The following is a 27772-nucleotide window of genomic DNA, read 5'->3' as shown; positions in this document are numbered from 1 at the left end:
TTAAAGATTCTGCTCGTTTGGAGTAATTTTTAATCTGTCCCTCTAATTATTCAATCACTGCAGGAGCGCTGAGGATGTGGCATCAGTGGCGCTGGGTTTCCGTGCTGCCTGAGGCTCTGCTCCTTCATCTTTTATTCGGATTGATCTGCACTGCCCTTCCCCAGGAGCACCAGAGGAGCCTGGCCAGGAGCCCAAAGGCACCTTTTGATTTTCCCTTGTGCTGCCAAGAGCTGTTCCAGGCACGGGGCTCTCACCTGGCTGCTCCCACACCCTGCAGGAGCACCAGAGGGGCGATCCCTGCAGCATTCCGGGTGGAAATCGGGGATTTGGGGCTGGAATCCCAGGGGATGCGGCAGGGTTACACCAGGGTGTAAGGTCTGAGGTGGGAATGTGTGGATGGCACGGAGGGAAGCTGCTCTGTAAGGTTTTCTGTGAGCTGTTTAGGTGGCCTGGAAAGGCCCAGGGATGGCCTTGAAGAGCCGACGCTTCAAAGGACAAGGAGAGACTTCTGGTCTTGTCTCGGTCTTGGTGTTTATTAATTGTTTATCTAAAAGATTTTCTTTCAGCCCGACAGAGGTCTGCACAGCAAGTCAGCCCTGGGCACACTCCCAGAGCCCCCGGGCGGTCACTTATCTTTATACCCTAAGTTACGTGTACAATATTTATCATTTCTCCCCAATACCTTCTACCCTTATTAACAGGTGCACTTCTAGTAATGACCAATCCCAAAGTGCCACCACCACCACAGAAGATGGAGGCCAAGAAGAAGAAGAAGAAGAACAGGACATGCCCCAATTCCTCCATCTTACTTCTTTAGACCCCCCTGTACCAAAATCCTAAACCCTGTGTTTTACACTTTAACTAACTTATCCCTTCACCATTCACCCAGTGAATTCCTCCCAGTCCTCATACAGGTCTCATCTCCTGTGTAGGATCAAAGTGCAGCCACCAGACACTTCTGGCAGCATTCCAGGATTCCCGAGCCCCCCCAAGGGTGGTCTCGGCCTCTCTGCACCTCCATCCTGAGGTGCTGAGATCCCACACTGCTCCCTCGTCGCACTTTGGGGCTGCCCTGCTTCTCCCCAGTGGCCCTGGAAAAGGGATGAGCCCTGGTGGTGCCAGCCCCAGGTGTGGCTGGAGAGGGAAAGGTGGAAATGGGCAGGGCTGGAGGGGCAACCCGGCCTGGCACTGCCCAGTTCCCGCTGGGATGGCTGCGGGGCATCGTCCGGAGATGCCGAACGCTCCCGGGCTGCTCCCGGCTGAGGCACGGCGTGCCCGACCCGGCAGGGATGGGATCGGCTGCTCCCAAGGGAATTCTGCGAGGGGCTGAGCCTGGGGATGTCACAGCATTCCCAACCCTGCCTGGAGCAAGTCTGGAACCAGCTGAGCCCCAGGCTGGGAACTGCTCAGGGCCCGAGGGAGCAAACAGCCAGGGGAGGCCCAGCAGGGCCCTGGAAGCTGCAGGAATGCTCGGGTGGGAGCCAGGGGAGCCCGTGCTGTCCCACTGCTCTCACCCCAGGGCATTTCTGGATCACCCAGTCTGGATCTGCCTGCTGAGCCCACAGGGGCGTGATGAGAATTCCCTGAGTCGCTCCAGAGGCACTTTTGGCACGCGAGGCCTGGGTTTGTCCCTGTCACACCCTGCGGGGCTGGCCCGAGGCAGGCACGGAGAGCCCTGGGCAGAGATGGAGCACGTGCAGCTCCACTGCCAGGAATTCATTCAGGAATTAATTCTTCTTGGAGTGTTCAGGAGTGCCTTAAATCTTGCGTGAAGGGCTCAGGCACCCGTGGAATCTCCATCCAAATTTTTTCTTTGCATTCCTACGTAAGATGATGCTGAAATGGAGGTTAAAGTTTTGTGTCAAATGTCATCACCTGGAGGGGGAAAATAAATAAAAATCTGGAGCTCTGGGGAGCACTATCCAACATCTTGGTGAAGGATCAAGGCAAAATATTGTGATTTTGACATTGTTTTGGTTTCTGTGCAGCAGAGCTGGCTGTAAAGGGCACCCCTGAGATGCCCAGGGGTGCATGGCCCTCTCCCAGGGCAGGGTGCAGGGATGGCAGGGATGGCAGGGATGGCAGGGTGCAGGGATGGCAGAGTTCAGGGATGGCAGAGTTCAGGGCTAGCAGGATGCAGGGATGGCAGGGATGGCAGGGATGGCAGGGTGCAGGGATGGCAGGGATGGCAGGGCGCAGGGATGGCAGGGACGGCAGGGATGGCAGAGTTCAGGGATGGCAGAGTTCAGGGATGGCTGAGTTCAGAGATGGCAGAGTTCAGGGCTAGCAGGATGCAGGGATGGCAGGGATGGCAGGGATGGCAGGGTGCAGGGATGGCAGAGTTCAGGGATGGCAGAGTTCAGGGCTAGCAGGATGCAGGGATGGCAGGGTGCAGGGATGGCAGGGATGGCAGGGTACAGGTATGGCAGGGATGGCAAGGATGGCAGGTATGGCAGGGATGGCAGGGATGGCAGGGTGCAGGGATGGCAGGGATGGCAAGGATGGCAGGTATGGCAGGGATGGCAGGTATGGCAGGGATGGCAGGGATGGCAGGTATGGCAGGGATGGCAGGGATGGCAGGGATGGCAGGGTGCAGGGATGGCAGGGATGGCAGGGTGCAGGGATGGCAGGGATGGCAGAGTTCAGGGATGGCAGAGTTCAGGGCTAGCAGGATGCAGGGATGGCAGGGATGGCAAGGTGCAGGGATGGCAGAGTTCAGGGATGGCAGAGTTCAGGGATGGATGAGTTCAGGGGTGGCAGGGATGGCAGGGTGCAGGGATGGCAGGGATGGCAGGGATGGCATAGTTCAGGGATGGCTGAGTTCAGTGCTAGCAGGATGCAGGGATGGCAGGGATGGCAGGATGCAGGGATGGCAGGGATGGCAGGGATGGCAGAGTTCAGGGATGGCTGAGTTCAGGGATGACAGGGATGGCAGGGATGGCAGGGATGGCAGGGATGGCAGAGTTCAGGGATGGCTGAGTTCAGTGCTAGCAGGATGCAGGGATGGCAGGGATGGCAGGATGCAGGGATGGCAGGGATGGCAGGGATGGCAGGGTGCAGGGATGGCAGGGATGGCAGGGATGGCAGGGTGCAGGGATGGCAGGGATGGCAGGATGCAGGGATGGCAGGGATGGCAGAGTTCAGGGATGGCTGAGTTCAGTGCTAGCAGGATGCAGGGATGGCAGGGATGGCAGAGTTCAGGGATGGCTGAGTTCAGGGATGACAGGGATGGCAGGGATGGCAGGGATGGCAGGGATGGCAGGGATGGCAGAGCTCAGGGATGGCTGAGTTCAGGGCTAGCAGGATGCAGGGATGGCAGGGATGGCAGGATGCAGGGATGGCAGGGATGGCAGGGATGGCAGGGTGCAGGGATGGCAGGATGCAGGGATGGCAGGGTGCAGGGATGGCAGGGTGCAGGGATGGCAGAGTTCAGGGATGGCAGGGATGGCAGGGTGAGGGTGCAGCTTTCCCTCCATGCCTGGCTGGCTCCAGGCTCAGGGAGGAAGCAGAGCACAATCATTTCTCTCTGGGCTGCTCTGACACCCAGGGCTCTGCTTTCCAGGAACGCAATTTAATCCATGGCAAGGCGAGTGTGACGGATTAATGGGAGAGTGCAGGGCTGGGATCCAATCTCTTTTATACCAGCCATAATTCCCCTCTCAGTGCTGCAGCCATCCCGGGTGCAGGGTTCCCATCCTGTTATCCCTGCAGCCTGGGGGGATCCCAGGTGCTGCTGGGCTGGGAATTATGGCCCACCTGGATCTGCCTGCAGAGTCCAGGCATTCCCAGGGGAAAAGGAAGAGGCTGCTGCGAGAGGTGGGACTCTGTTGTTCTTTATTAATCATTCCTTCCTGGAAATCAATTAGCTGGCACAGGCAGCCCAGCAATCTCCTGGTAGCCATGGAGACGGCCCGGGGAGCCGGGGGAGAAAAGTACAGTTTAGTCAGGAAAAGTCCAAATTTTGTGCTCCAGCATTTTTAACCTTTCGGAGACAATTATAAACTATTTTAATTAGCAATGTTTATCACCTGCTGCAGAACAGGAGGAGCTGCACAGGCCCCCACGGACCTCACTCATCCCGCTTTGGTGCAAAACAGGCTGGGATTTATGTTTGGAATGTGCTGAGCACCTCCAGTTCCCATTAAAACAACAATTCCTCTGGAAGCCAAATGAGCAAAGCTGATGATTTAAGCATGGAGGATGATAATTAGTGCCGGGCTGGTGCTGGGCTCTCTGCATTCCCAAAGTCTGGAACCAGCCCTGGGGATCTGTGGGGTTTGCAGGAGGCTCTGCTTTTATTTCGGGCTAAAGGATCCTTCCCATTTTCCATCTGCTGGGCTGGGAATAAAATCTGCACTGTGCCAATGCCTCAGGCCAGGGTCAGTTTGGTCAGGTTATCCATGAGAAAAGGGGATGTGGCACTCCCCAGAATGGTGCTGGGACACTTCTGGAGTGGGGACAAAGCCCCAGTTGTACCCCAAATGTGCCCCTGCTGTGGGCACAGGCCTGGGAATATTAGAGAGAGACCTGAATTTGCTTCCCGAGGTGGGACACTGGGAGTTCCCCAGGGAAAACGTGGTTCCTCCCCTGGATCCAGCACTGAGGATCCACATCTGCTCTCCTGGGGGTTCTCCTGGAGCATCCTGGCCAGAAGAGACCAGGATCTGCCCTGAACATGGCCATTTTTTCTAGGACTTCCTAAAAGGAAACTGGCCTTAAATCTGGGGCAACATTTGTTTGGATGGCAAAAAAAAAAAAAAAAAATCATTGCAAAATTTTCCACACAAAAGGAATTTGAAGGGAAGAGGCTTCACTTTGAAAACTCCCCTGTATAGAACTTCAGAATTTTGCCTTTAAAGGCCTGGATTTTATTCTCTTTGATAATTTCATTGGAGCACATCCCATGGGAGCAGGGTTTGGCAGAGCTGTGATCCTCCTCCTCAGCATCCATGAGGACAGGGGTGTGTGGGATGCCAGGAAAAGGAGGGAAGGGATAAAGGCCCTGGCCAAGGGGCTCAGGAGGTGGCATTTTTTGGGGAGGTATCAGTTTTATCAAGAAATTTGTCTCTTGTGAGATCCTCCATGGTTTTGGCATTGCTGGTGTTTCTAAGCTGTATTTTTTAAATGACGGGGACTATTAATGTACAAATTAAGGAATGGCAGAGGCAGGGGATCTGGGTGCACATGAGAAGGCCCTCATGGGATGAGCTGGTGCTGGAAGGTGTGGTTGGATTGCAGGGTGTGAATCCACAGGGAGCACTGGGAGGGTGTCCTGGCCTGTCCCCAGGCTCAGAGCCCCACCTGCACGTCCCAAACCAGCAGCAGATCCACAAATGAAGGTGCTGGAACGTTCCCTGTGCAATCCAGGCGCTCTGTGCTGGGAAGGGATGAAGGAGTGGGATGTCCTCCATGGCTGGGGGACACAGCAGGTGCCACAGATGCAGCTCAGACCCATAAATAGCAGGAAATTCCAGCTGCAGCCGACACAGAGGTGGCAGAGGTGACATCCAGGGGCGCTGTGATTACCCCTCAGTGATTCCACACCCCATCCCAGCGCTGTGGGAGCACAGCCTGCTTTGCTGGCAGCTCCCTCTGCGTCTGAGCCTGGTGCTGAACACCCAGCATTTCTCTTCACACTTCCACCCCTTCAGAAGCAGCAGTGGCATGGTGACAGCTTTGCTGGAAGTGCAGGAAAGCCCTGGCAGGGAGCTCGGGCTGCAGCTCCGGGTCCTGCAGCTATTCCTGGCTCAGGAGCGGTGTCACCCCGCAATAACAGCCCAGCAGGAATAGCAGCCCCAGGCACTGGAGCACAGCAAGCAGGGTCAGAACCCAAACCCAGATTTGTTTCTGCCAGGCTCAAAGTGGCAGGTTTTGCCTTGGGAAAAGAAGCAATCTGGATTGCTGGGAAGCAGGAGCACGTGTGTGTGTCCAAGAGAACAGGCAGAGCTGGGGTTTTATTGGGGAATTGTCCCAGTTTCCTCCTGAAAGCATTCATTGGGCTGCAATGTGTTGCCATGGGGGAGACTTCTCACTTTAATCAGAAGGAAATAAAAAAGGGGCAAAGATCCACTTGCCCCATGGGGGCTTTGGGCTGTTTTGCAGGGAAATCTGTTGGGTGGCTCAGCTCCAGACATCTCCCATGGACAGCTGTTCAGAGGAAATTCTGATTTTGTTTATTTTTGAACAGATTCCTTTGCTCTTTCTGTAGTGACTGGTGCCAAACTTTGGACAAGAGCTGGAGGGGCAGGACACAGGGAATGGCTCCCACTGCCAGGGGGCAGGGATGGATGGGAGATTGGGAATTGGGAATTGTTCCTGGCAGGGTGGGGAGGGGCTGGAATAGAATCCCCAGAGCAGCTGTGGCTGCCCCTGGATCCCTGGCAGTGCCCAAGGCCAGGCTGGACACTGGGGCTGGGAGCACCCTGGGCTCATGGACGGTGTCCCTGCCATGGAACAGTGGAACAGGATGAACTTTAAGCTTCCAATCCAAAGCAATCTGTTATTCTGGGACTCCATGGTTAGGGTTATGTGGTCCAGAAACTAATTATTCCCTTTGAGCTCTCAGAGCTGCCAGCATGGTGAAATCCCTGCAAACACCAGCCTTGGTGTGGAGAGTTTTGATAGTAGCTTTAGACCAAAGGGAAGCCTCACCTGGATTTTAGATTCCTTCCAGCTCTACCAAGGCTTTCATTTCCCCCCCAGGTTTATATAAATAAAAGTCTGTGGGCTTCTGGCTGGCTGGCAGGGATTATCCATGGCTTTTCTCAGGGGAAGCGTCCCTTTCCCTTCCAGGGGATTGTGCTGAGGGATGCAGAGCACGTTTGGCTGCTTTCACTTGGATGCACAAATTCCATCACCTCTGTTTGCTGCTCAGGCTGTGAGGGGGGATAATCCCAGCACAAAGTCAGGATCAGGCTCTGCTCTCCTGGAAAATGTGGCTCTTGGAAGAGCCTGAGCTGCTCTGTTTGCTGAGTTCCTGTGTTCCTACAGTCCAGCAGAGGAGTTTTGCGAGGTCTGTCTGTGCTGAGGGGCAGCAGAAGGCAGGGTGAGGATCCCTGACTCCATCCAGGGCTTTCCTGGGACACCACTCCCAGACTCCCAGCCCCACCCAGGCCCTGTGCTGTGCTCTTCTCTTCTCCCGGGGTATTGAGAAGCATCCTGACCCCGCAGGGTTCATCCACTCTGGTTTGGGAGCAAGGACAGGTCAGGCATCCTCCTCCAGCCTTCCAGCTGACCTGCTTTGGAATCCCATCCCATCACACATTTATAAGCAAACAGGATTTTATTCTCAGAAACTCCAAGTAGAGAGGATCTGACAGCATCACAGGAAATATTTTCCCAAATCCGTGTAGTCCTGCAAAATTAATGCAGTAGGAACAGTGAGGAGAGCTCGCTGTCGGATCATGGGCAGCACTGGGAGTCACAGCCCTGTGGAACTCCTCATACGGGTTTTGCTGGTGAATTTGGGAAACTCTGGGGACATTTCCTTGCCTGAGCAGCCCCTGCACCATTCCCCATGCAGCAGCTGGCTGCAGAGCCACGTGTGGCCAAGGGACAGCACTGGGACAAGCTTTTTGTCCCATGAGGTCGAGGTCTCTCCCTTCCAGCTCCTGGTTCTGCAGCTTGGTATCAGCCCTGGCCTCTTGTCCTGCTTGGATTGTCCCAGCTCTAAAAAGGTGTGAGAAATGCTACTCACTTCTAAAAAAAAAATTAAAAGGTTTATTAAAACCCTACAAAAATAGAACAGAAGACTGAATAGAGAAAATATTACAGCACCAGGAGCAGAGGATTTTCCCCACCATGTGCTCGCCCACACATGGAGGTTTCACCTTTTAACCCTTTAGCTCCTCTCAAAGTTCTGTCCATCCACTCCTTCTTTGCTGTCCAGTGATAGAGGTCGCTTCCTTAAATCTAAAACTTCTCTTAACATATAGACATGATATTTGCCTTGTAATTGTGAGAGTCAACCATTCTATTACTCATCTGTCACAAAGGCTTTCTTTGTGCAGGTTGGGGAGTGGTTTTATTTTCACTCTCTTGCTGTGGTGCTCTTTCCTTGTCCCCTTTCCCCATCCCCTTGTTCTAAGGATGGTGCTGGGCTGTCACCCTGAATTTGGAGGTTTTCTAAGCCTTCTGATGTTGACATTCTTGTAGCAAACTTTCTCACACACTTTCTGTAAATAACTTATTGTTCTGCAGTTTTATGGAGGAGGAGAAATCTGATGGACTGTTGGTTTGTCCAGTGTCATTGGAGAGGTGGCACTGTCACCCTCCAATCCACCATCAATTTTGGAAATCAATAAATGTTGGAATCAGGAAATAAACTTCCCACGTTGTTCACCTTGAGAGCAGCGATGTGTGCACTCGTGTTGTTTGGTGTCCTACAGTGAGTCTGGGCTGCTCCCAGACTCCTGCAGAGCAGGCGGAGCTGGGAATGCTGCCCAGCTGGGTTTGGCCTTGGCCTGGGCTCCCAAATTCCCTCAGTGGATGTGGGATGGATCCCTGTGTTCCCCTGGGGCACGGCAGGGCAGGAATTCCCCCAGCCCCTGTTCCCCTGACCCCGGGCTGGCACAGGGAGCTGTGCAGGAGCATCCTTGCAGTTCCACGCTGGAAATCCAGTGGAAGAGTGGGGTGCTGTCTGTATCCAGGGGGTCTGTCCTTTATCCAGATGCAAATCTGCCCTTCATGGAGCCCTGGATTTGCAGAGGGCTGCGTCTCCTTTGTGCCTTAAGCCGGGCCTTTTGTGGCCTTCTCCTCCTCCATCCCCACCAAAGAGGCCCCGAGCTACTTGGGGAGATTAAAAGGATGATTAAAAACCAAGAGCAAAACCAGATCCCTCAGTCTTTTAAAAGGGGATTTATTTGTAATCAGGGAAAGCGGAAAATGAGGTCCCGGCCTGCCAAGCAGGAGCGAGGCCCAGTCAGGCCTCAGGCCGGGCCTGCCTCGCTCCTGCTCCTGCCCTTCTGTAATTAAATATAAACTGATGTGGGCAGCAGGGATCTGCTCCTGTTCCACACTGCCATGTGCTCCTGTGCTTTGTACTCCTGGGGTTTGTGGCATTCCCAACTGTGTGAGTGTCCCAGGGTCTCCAGGCACACCAGGAGCAGGCACTGAGCTCCCAGGATGAGGTCAAGCTTTGGGATAAACCTTACACAACAGCTCTAATGTGAAAGACTTGCCTTTTCTTTAAAAACAAGATAATTCCCCATTAAATTTTTGACCTGTTTTAATAAGAAAGTTGAAAAGAACAGAAAACTTGCATTAGGAACATGGAAATGTCTTTTTCTCTCTGTGCCAGGCTGACTCAGGTTTGTCCTTCTTGCCTTTGTACAAGAGAAACACCTTTTAAATCTATTTTTGATGTTTTGGCTGGAAAATTACTTTTAAAGGGAATAATCATGTAACACATCTCTTGTTTTCCTCACAAATCTTTGAAGCAAATGAAGGCAGAATATTTTTTTCTTCTGAATGTGTTCTGGTCCTAATTGAAGCCTGAACCTATCCCCTGTCCCTGAGGGGAGACCTTCACTTGTAATTAATTTTATATTGAATATTTATGTTAAACAGGTGGAATTACAGCACCCAACTCCATACTTTGGGCTGGAGTGCCTGAATTATGAACAGGTTCTTGCAGCCCTTCCTGAGCCCAGATGTCCCAAATTTAAGAGGCGCTGTCAGTGGGAAGGGCCTGGGCTGGGATTTACTGGGATGCAGCCTCCGTGCTGACTTTATCCTCAGCAGGTCATGCTCATAAATTCTGCTCAGTCTATTAAATAATTTCTCATTAGGAATAATTTATTGGTGGGTATTGGAGAACCCATCAGGCGTGAAGGAAGAGAGGCAAGGACAGGGAGTTTGTGTGTGCAGGGACAGGGAGTTTTGTGTCCCTTCTGCAGGGACAGGGGGATTTGTGTCACCTCTGCAGGGCCATGGCTCCCTCCCTCTTGGTGCTCCCTCCCCAGCACCTCTGCTAATGCAGAGCTGGAAGAGCAGCCAAGGATGTAATTCCTAATTATTGCAAGTGCCAAGAATCAAATTCGGTGCATTTTCAAGGCAGTTGTAGTCTCTAATTGGAGATTTTTGGGAAAATCACTTGGAATATTCAAGTTTGATGCCTCTGTTTGATGACGTGGCACATTCTCTTCTCTTTCTTGCTCACATTTCTGCACAAAGATACTCAAGGGTTTTGCATACCCAGAGTTACTTTGGGGTTTATTTCTTTTATGTTGGGGGTGCTGGAGTTGGACTCTGGTGATCCCTGTGGATCCCTTTCCAATGGGGATATTCTGTGACTCTGTGCTGTGGGAATGGAGAGAGCAGCCTTTCCCTGGAAAACAGCTCATTGATCCCTGTGGATCCCTTCCCAATGGGAATATTCTGTGATTCTGTGCTGTGGTGATGGAAGGAGCAGCCTTTTCCCTGGAAAACAGCTCATTGATCCTTGTGGATCCCTTCCCAATGGGAATATTCTGTGATTCTGTGCTGTGGTGATGGAAGGAGCAGCCTTTTCCCTGGATTGATCCTTGAGGATCCCTTCCCAATGGGAATATTCTGTGATTCTGTGCTGTGGGGATGGAGGGAGCAGCCTTTTCCCTGGAAAACAGCTCGCTGGGGCTGCAGGACTGAGCTGTGAGCAGCAGGTTGGATGAGAGTAAATCACTTAAGAGAGCCTTGCTAATATCCATAAATCATGTGGAGAGTCCCGGAATTTCACTGATCTCATCCATTGTAGCTTGTCACAGATGCTGTAATACATCCCTGAATAGCAGGAAAGAACTCCAGGAACCAGAGGCAGGACACATCTGGCATGTCTAGACTCAAAAATAGGTTAGGCTGAGAGATGTCAGCTCTTCCCCAGAGTCACTCACCAGCAGTTAACAGATTTCTGAAAGGATTTGATTTCATTTGCACCAGGAGCAAGGTCATGTTTAAATTGCTCTTAACTAAGCGTGGCCTATTTTCGCTCCTCCAGAAGTGGCTGCTCTGAGCTGAGCTGTCACCAGCAGGAGAGGGCACGTGGGACATGAGGAGAGGAAGGAAAAGTTAAAGGAGGATTTCTTTTCCTTATCCCCAGGATTTGGATGGGGTTTGTTTCAACTTCACGTTCCCATAACTCATTTTTCTGAAGGCTTCCAAATCCTCTGCGTGGTGTCAGCGGTGGCCAAGGACCATCCCCTGTTAGGGAAGGGTTCCAACACTGCTGGAAGCCCTGAGGAAGGAATTTAAGGGTGTGTTTAACGATCCCTGGTTAAACAGAGGGGTGGCTGGGGCCGCAGCGGTTTTTGGCTGGGCTGAGGAGTGAGAGAGCAGTGGCAGCGCCTTCTGCAGCCCTGGGACACAACCGGTGACAGGGACAGCCCCTGGTGCTCACAGCTCCCTGCTCCTACAGCCCCAGCTGTGCTGGGGGACATTCCACCCCCAGCAGGTGTTGGAACCCTGGTTACTGAGGATTTCAGACTCTCTGTGCTGACGGGCACTGACCCCCAAGAGACCACTGCATTTCACTTGAGGCCATAAAGATTTCCAATTTTAAATGATAGAACTAAGATTATAAGTGTGTAGTTTAAATAGAAGTGTGTAATATCACATAGTAGAAAACTTGGAGTAATAAAATATTATATATTTATAATATATAATATATATATTTAATATTATATATTTATATACTTTAATAAAATAAAAATTAATAAATATAAAATAAAATTATAATAAATATTAAAATTAATATAATAAATAATAAGTATTATATGTTATAATAAAATAAATAAATTATAATAAAATTATAATAAATAATATTTTTATAATAAAAATATTAAGTAATTAAATAAATAGAAATATAGTAATATAGCTAAAACAAATCAGGAATTTTAGTACAAAACCTAATCCTTCTTCTTCACCTTCTCCTTCATGAATTTAAGTAGTATTGTGTAATTAGATAAAAAAGTCCACACTACAAACCACGAGTGGTTAGTCATTAAGTTAAAAATAAAAATAATTTAAGGATCGTTTCTTAATTAGGGAGTTTATCCTTAAAAAGCCTTATAAAGGGAGAAATAAAACTCCATTTTCTAGTTTATTATTGTGAAGGGCTGTAAAAGTCGCAATTTGTAAGACTGTAATATAAATAAAAGCTAATAAACATCTAAGTCCAAACAAAAAAAAAAATACCATCTCACATATTTAATCCCAACCTTAAAAAAATTAAAAAGAAAAAAAAATCCACAAGCAGGGATCTTCTGTCCAGCCCTGCTCCACAGCCAGGGCTGACAATTGGGATCTGCTGAGTGCGCAGGACACAGCTGCTGGGAGCACCAGGGGAAGCCTTTGCTCTGGGTTTTCACACAAACATCAGCAAACCCAGCTGGAATCGATGGTCTGGGAGCTCTTTTCCAGCGCCAGTGACCCTGTGGTTCCCTGGGATGTGCACCTGGAATGCTGCAGCCTCCTGGGCAGGCAGGGCACAGCCTGTGGGGACGCACCCAGTGCTCCCAGTGCTCCCCATCTCACCTTACCTGGCTCTGCTTCTCCAGGGAAAGCAGCAGAGACATCTCTGCATGTCCAGAGTGGCGACCTTCAAGCCTTCAGAACCCAATAATTATGGATTCCCCCCTCCTCCCTGAAAGGCCATTTTCCCAGGTCCCAGGCAGTTGATTAAGTTTAATTAGATTTGATTCTCTTTGCTATCGATTTGATTCTTTCAGATCAATAGGCCGAGAAGGCAAATAAATATTTTTGCAATATGAATATGAACTCGTGAGGCAAAACGCCAGTGAAGTCATCCCCAGCTCCTTTTTTAGCTCCTTTATTCCCTGTTCCATGTTGTGACAGCGCCGTTCCTTCCTGGGCTAAGAATAGCCCCAAGTCTCCCAGGAGCAGCCTCAGCTGAGGGCTGCATGGGCACAGCCAGCTCTGCAGATTGTGGGGAGGGAAAAGCACCTCCAGCACCTTGGCTTTGTCCCTGAGCTGACCACGAGGGGTTTTTGTCCGCTGCCCTCCTTGCTGGAATAAAATTCAGCTGCAGTGAGGGGAGGAATTGAGGATAAACCCGAAGTTTTCTGTGCCTGCTGCAAAGATGCTTCATATCAGTCTGGATGGCTTTAATGCAGGAATGGACAAGTGGTGTGCCCAGGGGAGCTTTCCTGGTGTTCCCTTCTCCCTGCACGCTCCTGGGAGCAGAGGGGCAGGTGGAGGGGTCCCTGTTGCTGTCCCTGGCTCAGGGGCAGGGCAGTCTATAGGATGGAGCCTGTTTTTCCAAGGAAAAATCATGGATTTACAGCACAACCCATAGCTGGTGGCAGGGAAAGCAGTGGCACAGATGGGGACATCTGTACAGCATCCCAGTCACAGAATCCCAGATCACTGAGGTTGAAAAAGAACTCCAGGGTCAGCGAGGCCAAGCTGTGCCTGATCCCCAGCCCAGAGTGCTGAGTGCCAACTCCAGGCCTTGCTTGGACACCTCCAGGCATGGGGACTCCATCCCCTCCTCCCTTTCCAACACCTGAGCACCCTTTCCATGGAGCAATTCTCCCTGAGACATGTCCCAGATGGAGATTGAACAACACCTGGCCCCAGGTGGGAGCTGAGTCCCTGGTGAGGTGTCCCACCAACCAAACTGTACCAATTCCCCACCTCTGTGTCGGATCCTGGAGCTCATCCCTGGATTTGGGACCCAGGGAGCTGCTCCTGTCCCCTTGACCCCAGATAACCCCAGGCCAGATCAGAAAATTTCTCTTTTTCTTTTAGCTGCATCCAGCCCTCCCTGGGCTCCCCCTCACAGCTCCTCCTGAGGGCTTGGCCACCATCAGCAGCATCTGCACCCCAGACATTCCAGAGAGCTTGGGAAAGCAGCCATTCCTTCCCAGGGCATCCAAGCCCTCCTTGGCACAGCCATCCTCCTGATGAGCTGCAGGAATGTGGTGGCAGCAAATGGCATCTCACTCCAGAGAGGTTAAAATAATGGAATGGGTTTATTCCCAGCACTTCATTTTGGATGGGATTTGCAAAGGTGCCACCCTGCGCTCACACCAGCCCTGCATTTCACCACGGAGCTCTCCAGTTGGGAATTAATTAACCCTGAGTGCCCAGCCATGGGAAACAACGGATAGCAGCAGCCCCAAACCCGGTTTTATGCCTTTGTGAGTATTTGTGAACCAAAGTGCAGAAAAGTCCCTCATACCAATTTTCTGGCAGCTTTTAGAGCTTAGAATTATCTCATTAAGCACTGAAGGAGAGATGAACTCACAGTGAGAAACCTCAGCTCTAAACTTGCAAATAATTGCTCAGAGCAAGGTGAATATGCCTGATGTTTTCCAAGGGCTTAATGTGCCCAACTTGGTTCCAAAGGCATTTTCCCCCTGAGCTGTTTTTATTGTAACTTGTCCTGGCTCAGGTTTTTGTTCTTCTCTTTTTCTTTTTTTTTTTTTTTTTTTTTTTAGAATGTCAGTTTTTCTTTCAAGCCTTTACATTTTAATAATTGCTTTTGTGCCTTTGAATGCCTTTTGCTCCTGGCCACTCGCTGCCAGTGCTGCTCCAGCTGCCTGGCTCCACGCTGGGATGCATCCAGCTGTTCCACACATCCCTGTGCTAACGGGCAGGAGGAACTGCAGTCCTTCCCGTTCCCCAAGTCGTTCCACCAGGAGCTGGAGCTCTCCCATGAGGAGCTCGTTCTGCTGCTGCCACACTCCATGATCCCTCGTTAAATCCGGGAACACTTGACATAATTGGATCCCAGTCCACAGCTGGAGCTTGGAGTGCCACAGCAGCACAAATAAACATCTTCACCACAGCTGTGGGGATAAAAATGTGCTCAGCTCCTGAGAAAAGCACAAAGTCAGGGAATCATGGGTTTGGAAAAGCCCTTGAAGGCCATCCAGCCATTCCCACAGCACTGCCAGCTCCTCCAGGTGGTCAGCAAGGGCTGGAGTCAGTGGTGTGGAAGATTTCCAACCTTCCATGGGTCTCTGGAAGTAAAACGCCCACAGTGGGAAAGAAAGCTGGATGTGTTAATGAGCTCTGGAAAGCTCAGGTTTTGGAAATGCTGCTCCCCGCATTAACCCTGACACGGCTGCCTGAAGGTTATTGGGAGCAGGGGGATTTCCCTGAAATCAGGTTTTGTGGTTCATCACTCCTTCAGTGCATTAGTGCAATTTCCATTTACCTAATGAACTCGTCCATTAAATTAGCATAAGTGGGGCCGATTTTGTACCTTAGCATCCACCCTGCTGCAAGGAACGTTCCTCTGGAATTCACCCATCCCTGCAGAGGCCTGGGCTGGCAAGTCCTCCTGGGAATGCCCCCCAGAGCCAGGGGATGCTGCTGCACTGGCTTCTCCCTTCCCATCTCCCATGGTTTGCTGGGACAGCAATCCAGGCCTTGGGGTGCTCCAGCCAGTCCAGACACGGCTCCAGCCCAGCTAAGTCCAGCCCAGCCAGGTCCGGGTCTAAGCGTTGTGTTGGTGTGGTCAGTGGCACTGCAAATATGGGTGAGAACAGGCTGGGAGCAGAAATATCCATGTGGAAAGAGCTCACACCCATCTCTGTGTGACAGATGGGAAAGGGGCAGGATCTGATCCTGCTCAGAGTCAGTCTGGAATGCAAAAACTCTTCTTGCCATCCCTGTCCTGCCCACAGGATTCATCCTCCATTTGCCCACTGGAGGAATTTACAGTCATTTAGGATTTAAACCTTTCCCAAAAGACACAGAATCATTAAGATTGGAAAATTTCTCCCAGATAATCAAGTGCAACCTTCAACCAAACCCCCCCATACCCACTAAAATATATCCCAAAGTGGCCACTTACAGCTGGTTTATGGACAATTCCAGGGATGCTGACTCCAGCAGCTCCCTTCCAAGGCTGAATCACTCAGGGAAGAAATTTGTCCCAATATCCCACTGATATCCACTCATAAAAATCTGGAGGGTCTGGCCAACATCCAGAGGGAGAAATTTGCGGTGTGACAAACATCCTTTACACCTGGCAGAGACAGCTGACAAGGATTTCCAGCTGGTTTGGACAGAAAGGATGGGAAAGCTGCTGGGTGAGGGGCTGCTCAGCAGGAGCAGTGGCAGCAGCAAGGTTGGGTTTTGGAGAATCCCAAGATCCCCAATGGTTTGGGTTGGGAAGGGTCTTAAAGGCCATCTTGTTCCATGGGCAGGGATATCTTCCAGAGACCAGATCTTTTCCAGCAGGAACTTGGGATGCAAAGTTGCCTCCTTGGAGTCCTCCCAGGCACCAGAATGGATTTATCCATGTTTTCTGCCCCCAGGTGTTTCCCCCAGCCGTACCCAGAGCTGGGGCGGCTCTGCTGGAGCAGATTCCTGCCCACAGCAATCCCATTTTAGTGGGAAAAGCTGCTCCACAGCCCAATCCTCAGGACAAAGCGCCAGTATTCCTGATTATTCCTCCTAAATGAACATGACTTTGTTAATTCCCAGATACAAGGAATGCAGAGGAGCATATGTTCTGCCAAACAAGCTCTGTCCCCCAGGACTCCCATCGCTCCACGCTACACCACAGCACAGGAGCCCTTCTCCTTGGATAAATCCTGGCTGGGATTTGCTCCAGCAGCCACAGTTGTGCTGAGGAAATCATTGGTTCCACGGGACTGGGGAGGGCCTGGCTGTGGAACCTGGGGGAGGTGTGGGAGAGTCAGGCCATGATTTATTCCGTGTGGGAATTGTGATGATCCATTAGCTGGGTCTGTTTGTCCGCTCCCTTCCCAGCTGAAGTGATGGCTGGAGGCTGGTTTAAATGTGGAATTGAATTTAAAATTGGGGTTTATTTGGTGTAGTTCCACATCTGCTGCCGTTCCAGTGGGCTCGCCTGCTGTTTGGCCTCCCCACACATGTCTGCATGAGGGGTTTGATTTATGTGAAGCAAAGCAGGGAAATGGGAGGTGGCAGACTGGTCCCAGTCCTGTTCATCCAGCAGGAGGGCTGGCACCCTCACGCTGCTCCAGGAACAGCTGGCAATTCATCAGCCTCTTCCCTTGGGAGCCAGCACTGCAGAATTGCCTTTCCTGAAGGAGTGGATGCCCAAGGGCTCGTTCTGGAATGGTTTCACTGGTCCCCCCCTATCTCATTCTCACCCTGGCAGTGCCAGGCTCCTGTGGCATCCATCCCCTCTCCTTGGTGACCACAGCAGCCTGGTTTTCCAGGGAAAAGGGCTCCTTCCTGCTGATCCATGTGGATTCCCCAGATTCTCCAGCATCCCGGGATGCTGCAGCTCCTGCATGGCTCAAGGCAGGAGGGAAAGCAGCTGGGAATGTCCTTGGAGCTGCAGATCTTGGTCTGCCCAGCCCCAGCCCTGGAGCTGCTGCTGCTCAGCTCCCTGGGACTGCGATGTGTGGAAATAATCACGGAAGCCAGAAGAGCTGGAGTGTTAAACGTGCAGGGAGCGAGCTGCTGACACAGCTGCAGCCCACAGGTAGCAGCCTTTGTTAGCCCAGAGCTGCTTAATCGCACAGGAGGAACATTCCAGACTTTTTTCCGGCGTAGGTAATGTTGGATTTGCCCCCTTCACCTCCCTGGTGAGGTTTTATTTGTGTTTATGGATATCAGAGGTGAGGGGAGGCTGCTCTGGGCGCAGCAGCAGCTCCGAGGTCGTGCCTGTGCTGGGAGAATCCCACCTCCAGTGCCTCCAGTTTCTGTGGAAACAGCACGTCTCCACGGCTCCCACTTCCACGTGCTCCAGAAGTTATTAATAACCCTGGAATTGCTTCCCTGGGAGCTCTCACTCCAGGGATGCCAGGCTGGAGCCCGTGCCCAGGTGCGTGGCCTGCCCTGCATCCCAGCTGGGTGAGGTTGGATGAGGTTGGGAATGGGAAGCACTCCCAGAGCAGCTCCCAGGCTCTGCAGCCGGACCATGGGGCCCTTCCCTCGCTCCGATTCCCAGTGTTGGGAATTGCAGCCATGGATCGGTGTTCCAGGCTGCCCAGCCAGTGTTTCGTGGCAATGTTGGGGACTTTGGGGGCTCTCCTGGATTTCTGTCTCTGCCTGCAGAGCCCCGGCTGTCTGTGCCAACCTCAGATCCTGCTCTCCACATCCCAAGCTGGAAAGAAAAGCAATAAAATTATCCACCCCTCCCAATATCCTTAATTGCGTGGCCCGGATACATCCAGAAAAGCGGAATTTTCCTTCTGTGATCTGATTTTTCCATGGTTGATTTTATTTCTGCTGGTTTAAATTGGTCAATGAGCAGCTTTGCTTTGCCCAGCACATGTGGATGGAGAGTTCTGGGGGGCATTTGCTGCTCCACTCACTCCATTTATCCCAAGTTAAGGGGAAAATCCCTCCCTGGAGCAGGGAATTCCCGAGGGCTGGGAAGGGAACGGAGCAGTCACACTCCAGCTCCTGGTCTGGAGCATCCCCAGCTCTGCTCAGCCACCCGTTCCATGGAGATGCTTCATTGGGCTTGCAGGGAAACCCTGAGAGGCTCCACTGCCCAAGCAGGTGATGGGGACGGAATGTTGGCAGCAGCAGCCTGGGAAGGAGGGGATGGAGCTGGAGCCCAGCAGGAGCTGGCACTGCTCAGGAAATGGGGTTCTCCGAGCTTAGGGGAAAGGGAAGGGGAACTTTCCCTGGAGCAATAATTCCTTTAAGATTCCTTTGGTATTTCTCAGAGTGTCCCACGAGCAGCTGGCTCACATTCCTGGCTTTCTGTGGGTTTGCTCCTTTGCTCCTGATCTCAGGGGTGCAAATTACTGTAAATTCCCCCTGAACATTCCATGTCCATCATGTGGCTCCAGGCTGGACCTGGATCCAGGCTGTCTTCTCCATGGGATGCTCAGCTTCCAGCAGGAATTTCAGATTTTTGGGATTCTGCTGGCTTTTCCCATGGGACAGCGCAAGGCAGCAGGATGAGGTGTTCAGTTCAGGTCATCCTTGAGTTTGGAGAGATCTCAATACAACTTTTAGGAATACAGACCTTTCTAGGATGGATCCATTAAAGTTTTTGCCGCAGCCTCGTCTGTTCCAATTGATTTCAAGCAAAACTCACATAATTTGGTTTATGCTTAATGAAGTTATGAAGCCTTATTGCAAATTAGTTAAAAAGCACATTTATTCTGCTTTGGAGTCTGCCAGGAAAAAGCAGCTGCAGTGGAAGGGGCAGCAGGACTGAGGGGCCAAGCAGAATTTCCAGGGCATCCCAGGGAAAACAGAAGAATTCTTTTAAAAGTGAAAATAGCTTGGAATTTCCATTGTTGCAGCCTTGTAGCTTGGAAGATCTCCTTTAAAATGCAAGGGTTTTAGGAAATAAAATTTCCTTCTTCTTTTACTTTTTTTTTTTCCTTTATTTAATAAGGAAAATATGGTTAGCTCGAAGTTTGTGTTTTCTGCTGTTCAAAAATGTGTTAAAAATAAGGAGTAAACCTGCCAGTGGCCTTTAGAAGGTGCTAAATTTGCTCATGAGAGAAAGCCAGGAGTGTTTCCCACCTCCAGAGGCTTTTTGGGATACTTCCATATCCCGATTATGGGAGAGAGGCCAAAGTCTGTCTCTATAAATGTCATCCAAAGGCTGCCTAATGGAATTAGCAGGAACGAGGCAGTGGAACTCCACTGGAGTCAATTGAGTTGCTCCCACTTAATTGGTGAATTTGTCATCAAATTCTTCATTTCCTCTCGGAGGGATGGAAAGATGCCATAAATTCTGGATGCTAAAACAGTCCCCACGTTGGGCTTGGTGAATAAAACCCAAACAAGGAATTGTGTGTGGCAGGAAAGAGCCAGGAGAGTTAATGAGCATTAATTGGTGACGAAGTTTGGTAGTGAGGCAGGCTTGGGACCTGCAGGTGGCTCCAGGGAAACGAGGGGTCCCTCATTCCCTCTGCCTGGAGAGTTTCTTCCTTTATTTATTTGGATTTGTGGTTTTACTCTTGGGAACGCCAGTGATGGGAACAAACTGGGGCCAGTTTGACGCTGAGGTTTTATTTCCTTTTTGCAGATTCCAAAGACTGGAGGGATCAGGAATGTTGAGGATGTTGAGCTGCAGGGGTCAAGGTGGTGTGGACACCTTGGAGAGACCTGATTGTTGTGTGAGGAGCTCCTCCTGTTCCCACATCCAGGGAAAAGGCTGGAGGCTGAGGAGAGGGCACCATCCAAAGGAGGAGCTGGGAGATCCTGAAAGCAGAGCTGACCCCTGGAGCCCCAACCCTGCTGAGGCCACCCAGACACTCCCAGCAAGGAGGAAATCAGGGCACAAAACCTGAGGCATAATTAAAAATTAGGAGCTGGCCCTCAGCAAAGCAGATTAAGGAATTAGAGTGAGGCCAAAGCCCCAGGGACTGCAGGCCAGGCTTAATTTCCCCCCTGGGGCTGGCTGAACTCCTGGCTGGTGGCTGTTGTGGTTTGATGGCTTTGAGGAGGTTGAGTTTGCTACAAAGCTCTGCTCCCATCCCCTGCCCAGCCTGGGAGCACCATCCCATGTCCCCAGCAGACGCAGTAAAGACGTGGGTTTTTTACAAACATTGATATTTCCATGGGTTAAACTGGCAGCTCCCTTCTCCTGGAGGAAGAACGTCTATGTTTCTGAGCCTGACTCATCCCCCTTCCCCTTGAATGGCTAACAATGGAGTTTTTGATCATTCCTGAGAAAAATGGAGTGAAGGAACTGTGTCTTTCCTTGGAAAACTGGAATTTGAGCTGATGGGTTGTGAGGAGAAGGCTCCTCTTGGGTAATGAACTTAAGGAATCCAGTGAACGGGCTGAGTCTGTGGCTGAGGGACACAGAGCTTCTCTGGGCTGGATGCTGAGGGTCTTCATCATCCATCCATCCATCCATCCATCCATCCATCCATCCATCCATCATCCATCCATCCATCCATCCATCCATCCATCATCCATCCATCCATCCATCCATCCATCCATCCATCATCCATCCATCCATCCATCCATCCATCCATCATCCATCCATCCATGCATCCATCCATCCATCCATCATCCGTCCATCCATCCATCCATCCATCCATCCATCATCCATCCATCATCCATCCATCCATCCATCCATCCATCCATCCATCATCCATCCATCCATCATCCATCCATCATCCATCCATCATCCATCCATCCATCCATCCATCATCCATCCATCCATCATCCATCCATCCATCCATCATCCATCCATCATCCATCCATCCATCCATCCATCCATCCATCATCCATCCATCCATCCATCCATCCATCCATCCATCATCCATCCATCCATCCATCCATCCATCCATCCATCATCCATCCATCACCCATCCATCATCCATCCATCCATCCATCATCCATCCATCATCCATCCATCCATCCATCCATCCATCCATCCATCCATCCATCATCCATCCATCCATCCATCATCCATCCATCCATCATCCATCCATCATCCATCCATCCATCCATCCATCCATCCATCATCCATCCATCCATCCATCATCCATCCATCCATCCATCCATCCATCCATCCATCCATCATCCATCCATCATCCATCCATCCATCCATCCATCATCCATCCATCATCCATCCATCCATCCATCCATCCATCCATCCATCCATCCATCATCCATCCATCATCCATCCATCCATCCATCCATCCATCCATCATCCATCCATCCATCCATCCATCCATCCATCCATCCATCATCCATCCATCATCCATCCATCCATCCATCCATCCATCCATCCATCCATCCACAGCAGGTTTGCCCAGCCCCGTGTCCTCCAGCCCCAGCTGAGATGGTGAGGTTGGATGTTGGCTGATGGTGGGACCTGATGATCCTAAAGATCTTTCCCAGCCGTCGCAATTCTCTGACACTCCAATCCATGAGTTCAAAGCTGTCACTTGGGCATTGGTTTTTGGTTGGTGCTGTAAAATCCCAAAGTTATAGTCAGGAATGGTGACAGCATCCAGGGCAGTGGATGTTCCTGTCCTTGGGGGAGACAAAGAGCCCTCAGAGTTCCCAGTAACCCCAAAACTTGTGGAAGTGGCAGCAGCTTGTGCTGCTCCTTCCTCCTCTTCCTGTCCCTGCTACCAACACAAAATACTTGGAGATTTTGTCTGTTGATCATGCCCTCTGTCCCGTATCCCCAGGTCCTCTGCTCAGGAGCTGTTTTCAACATTGTTTGGAGGTTTTAGAGCCGGATCTGGTGAGCTGGGCAGGGGCTGCAGAATCCCTGAGGAGCTGGGCAGGGGCTGCAGAATCCCTGAGGAGCTGGGCAGGGGCTGCAGAATCCCTGAGGAGCTGGGCAGGGGCTGCAGAATCCCTGAGGAGCTGGGCAGGGGCTGCAGAATCCCTGAGGAGCTGGGCAGGGGCTGCAGAATCCCTGAGGAGCTGGGCAGGGGCTGCAGAATCCCTGAGGAGCTGGGCAGGGGCTGCAGAATCCCTGAGGAGCTGGGCAGGGGCTGCAGAATCCCTGAGGAGCTGGGCAGGGGCTGCAGAATCCCTGAGGAGCTGGGCAGGGGCTGCAGAATCCCTGAGGAGCTGGGCAGGGGCTCAGCCTGGAGCAAAGGAGGCTCAGGGGCCCTTGTGGCTCTGCACAGCTCCTGACAGGAGGGCACAGCCAGGGGTCAGTCAGGGAACAGGGACAGGAGGAGAGGGAACGGCCCCAAGTTCTGTCAGGGGAGCTCAGGGTTTATATTTTGAAATATTCCTTTATGGAAAGGTTGCCCAGCCCTGGCACAGCTGCCCAGGGCAGTGCTGAGTGCCCATGCCAGGAGGGATTTCAAAGCCCTGTGGATGTGGCACTTGGGGACACGGTCAGGGTTGGCCTGGGCACTGCTGGGGATGGTTGCACCCTCTCTTTGAGCTGTTTCCCTCAACCCCAGCTGGTTTCTGCCAGCAGGGTTGGTCACCAAAGCTGCTAAAGGGCACTGACAATTTGGGCTTGCAGCATCTGCTGTTTCTCACTTGCTCCAACCTCTGCTTTTCCCAAATTGGCTGCGAAGATTTCCTGACACGTCTCCAGCCTGTGTGAATTGCTGCAGCTCCCCCGAAGCCTGGTGAGGTTCCTGACCCCGTGGCAGGCAATAATTGGGCCCCTGGTTGTCAAAAAATAGTCAAGGCTCGTGTCCACGACGGGGAAAGTTATTAGGAGGTGAAAATTGCTTCCTTGACTTTTCCTGCTTCTCGTAGTGACAGTAAACAGCACAGGAGCCCTCTGGTAAAAGCACAGAAAGAGGCTCCAGCTGACATCAGTGTGATGAGATGGAACCCCTGGAAAGGAGCCCCAGGAATCCCTGGAAAGGCAGGGAACATTTCCCAGACAGGAATTTATGCAGGAATTGGGGAAATGGGGCTTCTTTCCCTGCTCCAGGGAAATGGAAAAGATGACTCGAGCTGGGTTCTTGCTTGGATTGGTTCAATTAAGCTGAGTGAGGCTTTGAAGCTCAGGTTTATTTGATGGAGTTATTGCATGGAATTTCTGAATGTGATGCTTTAACCCCCAGAGAGGCTCTCCTGCCCGGGTGAGGGCTGGAGGAGCTGAGCTGTGCCCTGTTCCCCGGGCTCTGATGGAATGAGTGTAATTCCTGCAGGCCTTGACCCAAATCTCTTTTTCATCCCTTGCTCCTGGATTAAGTTCCTGGTCGAGGAGAGGCTTGGAGAAATTCTTGTCAGAGATGCTTAAGTAGCTCAAGAAAAGGATGAGACACAAAGAGCTGGGAGGTTTTAGTAAACACTGAATGGTTTTTGCCTCATTTCAGAGGCATTTGAGAACCCCAGAGGTGAAACAGAAATGGGGTATGGGAGGATGAGGAGCTTCTGGGAGTTTCCAGCCCCTCCTGGGCTCCAACATCCTTTAATTAGAGAGAGAAAAACCAATGAGAGACAAACCTCCACAATCTGAGGGCAGCCTTGCACCTGTAGTAAAGTCTTATTAATTTTGGGTAGGCAGTGAGTAAAGGGTCTGGGTCTGCTGGGACAGCTCAGCATCCTCAAAGCAGGGCACGGGACACCCTGAGGAATGGGAGTTAGTTAAAGCAGGCCAGGAGTAATTAGAGATGGGAGACTGCAATAATTAGAGATGGGAGGCTTGAAACCACTCTGAAGAAATTGTAATTATTCTTGATACATTTTAATAAATGAGTTATTTAAAAATAAAAGAGAGAAAACTCGCTTGGAGTAATAAAAAATCGCTAATTTAGGGAGCAGCTTCGATGCACAAGGGGAGGGAAGGAGCTGGGAGTGCCCGTGGTGGCGGGCAGGGGACAATTATTGCTCCAACCGGAGTGGGAAACAGCAGTTGGGATCCTCTTATCTCCAGGGAATTTCTCCCTTTGTTTGGTGTTTCAGGAACGTGGCAGATGGAAAAAACTCCCCCCGGCACCATCTGTGTGTCCCTGAGAAGGGATTCCTGGGAAAGGGAGGGTTTCTTTGGGACATTCCCCTTTTTATGCCATTTTGGCCCATCCAGGAGGGAATGAGGAGCTGAGTTTTGGGACAGCGCTGGTGCTGATCCACCCCGAATTCCTCCTAAATTCGGGAGTGCCACATTCCAGATGGGAACAAGGCTCAGGACACCCTGGGACTGGAACGGGAATAACTCCAAGGACAAAGTGGCTCCCCGTTGTTATTTTTCCAATCCATGTTTTTGTCTGTAAATTCAGGAGCACTTTCCAACTGAAAAAAAAAATAATAAATAAAAGAAGAAAATATTCATAAAGATTCCTATCAAAAAGTGTTCCCTGGTAGTTTTTTAAATGGAAACGTTTGCAGAGGGTTCAGTATTTCACAGAAATTAAAGGAAATCCATCTTGTTCCCGGAATGCTCGGCAGCATCCTAAGGAGGGAGGCAGGGGGAAATACAGCCTGGGAAGTGCTAATATATCAAGGTTTCCGCGCTCATTATCAGCAGAGGAGACATCATATACATAAAATGTAGGTCAGAGCATCGCATTTACCGCCGGATTTATCCCTGGCGGGAGGCACCGCCGCGCTCCTGCAGAACAACACACGCTCCGATAAGGAATTCCGGCGGCGCGGGGGCCTCCTTATCGCGCAGATAAGCGAATGTGCTGGCTGTCCCCAGGGATGCTCTTACAGCTTGTCGGCTCCTCCCTGCTGCCGGCCGGGGATGTCCCGCGTGGGGATGTCCCTTAGCGATGTCCCGGGGCAGGAATGTCCCATTCCCTGTGTCCTGTCCCTCCATCCCTGTCCCCAGCCCCTCTGCAGCTCTCCTGGAGCCCCTTCAGGCCCTGCCAGGGGCTCTGGGCTCTCCCTGGATCCTTCTCCTCTCCAGGCTGGGCATTCCCAGCTCTCCCAGCCCGGCTGCAGCCTTTGGAGCAACTCCAAGGATTCCTCTGGATCTCTCCTGCAGCTCCAGGTCCCTCCTGGGTTGGGATCCTGGGGCATCTCTGCAGGTGAGGCCTCACCTGAGGGGGCACAGGGACACAATTCCCTCCCCAGCTGCCCCAGGAATGGGAATTGTTAATGGGATACAGGATCCAATGAGAGACACCCCTTCGGGAGTGCAGGCTCGGCACCAGCCAGCTCCAGCTCAGGGAGGCAAAAAGAGCCCAAAATACCAATTATTGAGGGGAGAGCAGCTTGGAGCTGCATTCAAACCCGGACACAAATGTGTCTATGTAGCAAATTCCCAGGCAAACTCACGAAATTCCCGATCCATGCGAGGATCACACGCAGCCCGTGCAGGAAATGTTCCTGCAGAAACTCTCTGGGCTGCTCATGAAATTTGAAATATCTGCTGAGTTTTACCCAGCGAAACCTCAGCCTCGTGTTTGCACCACTCGTGGCTGAATAAATATAGAAGCTGCTCTCCTCCAAATGTTTTTCCAGCTTAATTTCAGTTTCCTTGGATGGAGTAAGGAACCAGGTTCATTCCCTGTCTGGGGGAATGTGGTTCATGGAGTGAGTTCAAGGGGGGCTTTCCAGATGGAAAGGGGGAAAAAAATAAATGTATATATAAAGAAACATGTCTAAAAATACACATTTATATAATAATATATAAAAATAGAATTATATATTATATACCTTTATATATATATATATATATATAAAAGAAATTTACATATATAACAACATATATATATATATATAAATATATAGATATAGATATAAATATATAGGTATAGATATAAATATCTATGTGTATATATATATATATATGTATATATATATGTAAATTATTTTTAAATTGAGGTTGTGTGGGTTCCACAGGTTTAAAAATAAAGCCTGGCAAATCATTTAGTGTAAAAAAATAAAGGAGGGCGAAGTCAGAATGTGTCAATGAAGATGATCTCCAAGAGGAGGGACTCAAGGGTGGGATGGATTTTGCAGTGGCTGCACCCAAGGTGCTGGGAAAGCCTGGCTGGTTCCTTGCAACTGCTTCAGGGAAGGTTTGGCTTCTGCTCCTTTTCCAGCAGCCTGGGCTGGGCCATGGCTCCCTCCTGCCCACCTGGGCAAGGCTTTATTTCATGTCTTGCCCTATTTTCAGAGCTTCCACACATCTGAAGTTCAGCCAAAGCCTCTCCTTCCCTCCATCCCTTTGCTCTTGGAACACCCTGGACCTGTCCCAGGGGGGTTGGTGACACGGTGGCCTTTGCTCTCTTCTACTCTCCTTTTGCTCTCCTTTACTCACTCCCAGTTTTTATCCTTCCCATGCTCTATAAAGTTATTTTTTCCCTCTAAATCCTTTCCCTGTTTCTGTCCTTAACCTCACGTTTTGATCCAGGTCCCTGTTCTCATTTTACACCATTCACAGATTTTTTTAATAACTTTTCTCCTGACCTCTGCCACCACTGCTGCTCTTCCCCAGGAGGAAGGGTTTAATTCCCCAGCTCCCCGTGCCCATGGGGCAGAAATGCAGATTTGTTGGAGTGCTTGGCTTTGAGTCCCTTTTGGGTTCCAAGAAATTTGATGGAGCCCAAGGGGAAGGACAGCAGTGTCCAGAGGGCTCAGGGGGAGGGACGGGGACACTGGAGCAGGATGCCAGGGAAGCTGGACACTGGGAAGGTGTCCCTGCCCTCTGTGGGGCAGAGAGGAGCTGCTGGAAGGGCCCTTCCGACCAAAGCATTCCAGGACTCCCCAGCTGTGGCCACCAGGCCCTGACTGCAGCTGCCCTGGCTCTGGAGCTCCCTGTGGATTGTTTTTGGCATGGGAGGTTGCTCCAGGATCCATTCCTCCTGCTGAAACAGCCAGGATTTTGGGCTATTCCCATTTTCTGAGTTACATCAATCCTCATCCCCCCTGCACCCTCCTCGCGGGGTGTCTGAGGGTGACTCAGACACACTCCAGCCTCTCCTGACCCACGGCTGCACCCCTGACATCCATCCCACAGCTCCCAGTCCCCCGGGGCAGGGGAGGGCAAGCAGCACCTTCCCTCCCTGATTATTTCATCCTTCCAATGGTTTTCCCTCCTCCTCCTCCTCCTCCTCCTCCTCCTCGCGTTCCCGTTTGTCATTTCTGCTGATGCTTCACCTGCAGCAATTCCCCGGGATGGATCAGCAGCTCCTGCCCACTCCTGTGCTGCTCCTCACCCTGAGTTACTGTGGGGATCCCTGCTGGTGGCAGCTCTTGTCTCTGATTTTCCCATTGTTCTGCAGAATTCCCGAGCCAGCTCATCCCAGAAATGGGGCTGGGCACGGATTCCTCTTTGTGCTCCTGCTTGGCCTGGTTCCCATTGCCGGTCCCATCCCCAAAATGTCCCAAAGCAGGGCTGCTCCCACAGCCAGCTGGGGATGGATTCCCCTGCTTTCATTCCAGTGGGCTGGCAGGAGAGTGAACAGGGCAGGCGTGCTCACACGAGCAATCCAGTTTAGTTTTAATGCAATGTTTA

The sequence above is a fragment of the Ammospiza nelsoni genome, chromosome 9 (assembly GCF_027579445.1).
Source record: "Ammospiza nelsoni isolate bAmmNel1 chromosome 9, bAmmNel1.pri, whole genome shotgun sequence".
NCBI classification, from domain to species: Eukaryota; Metazoa; Chordata; class Aves; order Passeriformes; family Passerellidae; genus Ammospiza; species Ammospiza nelsoni.
The sequence above is the reverse complement of the archived record's forward strand: the minus strand, read 5'-3'. Positions refer to the sequence as shown.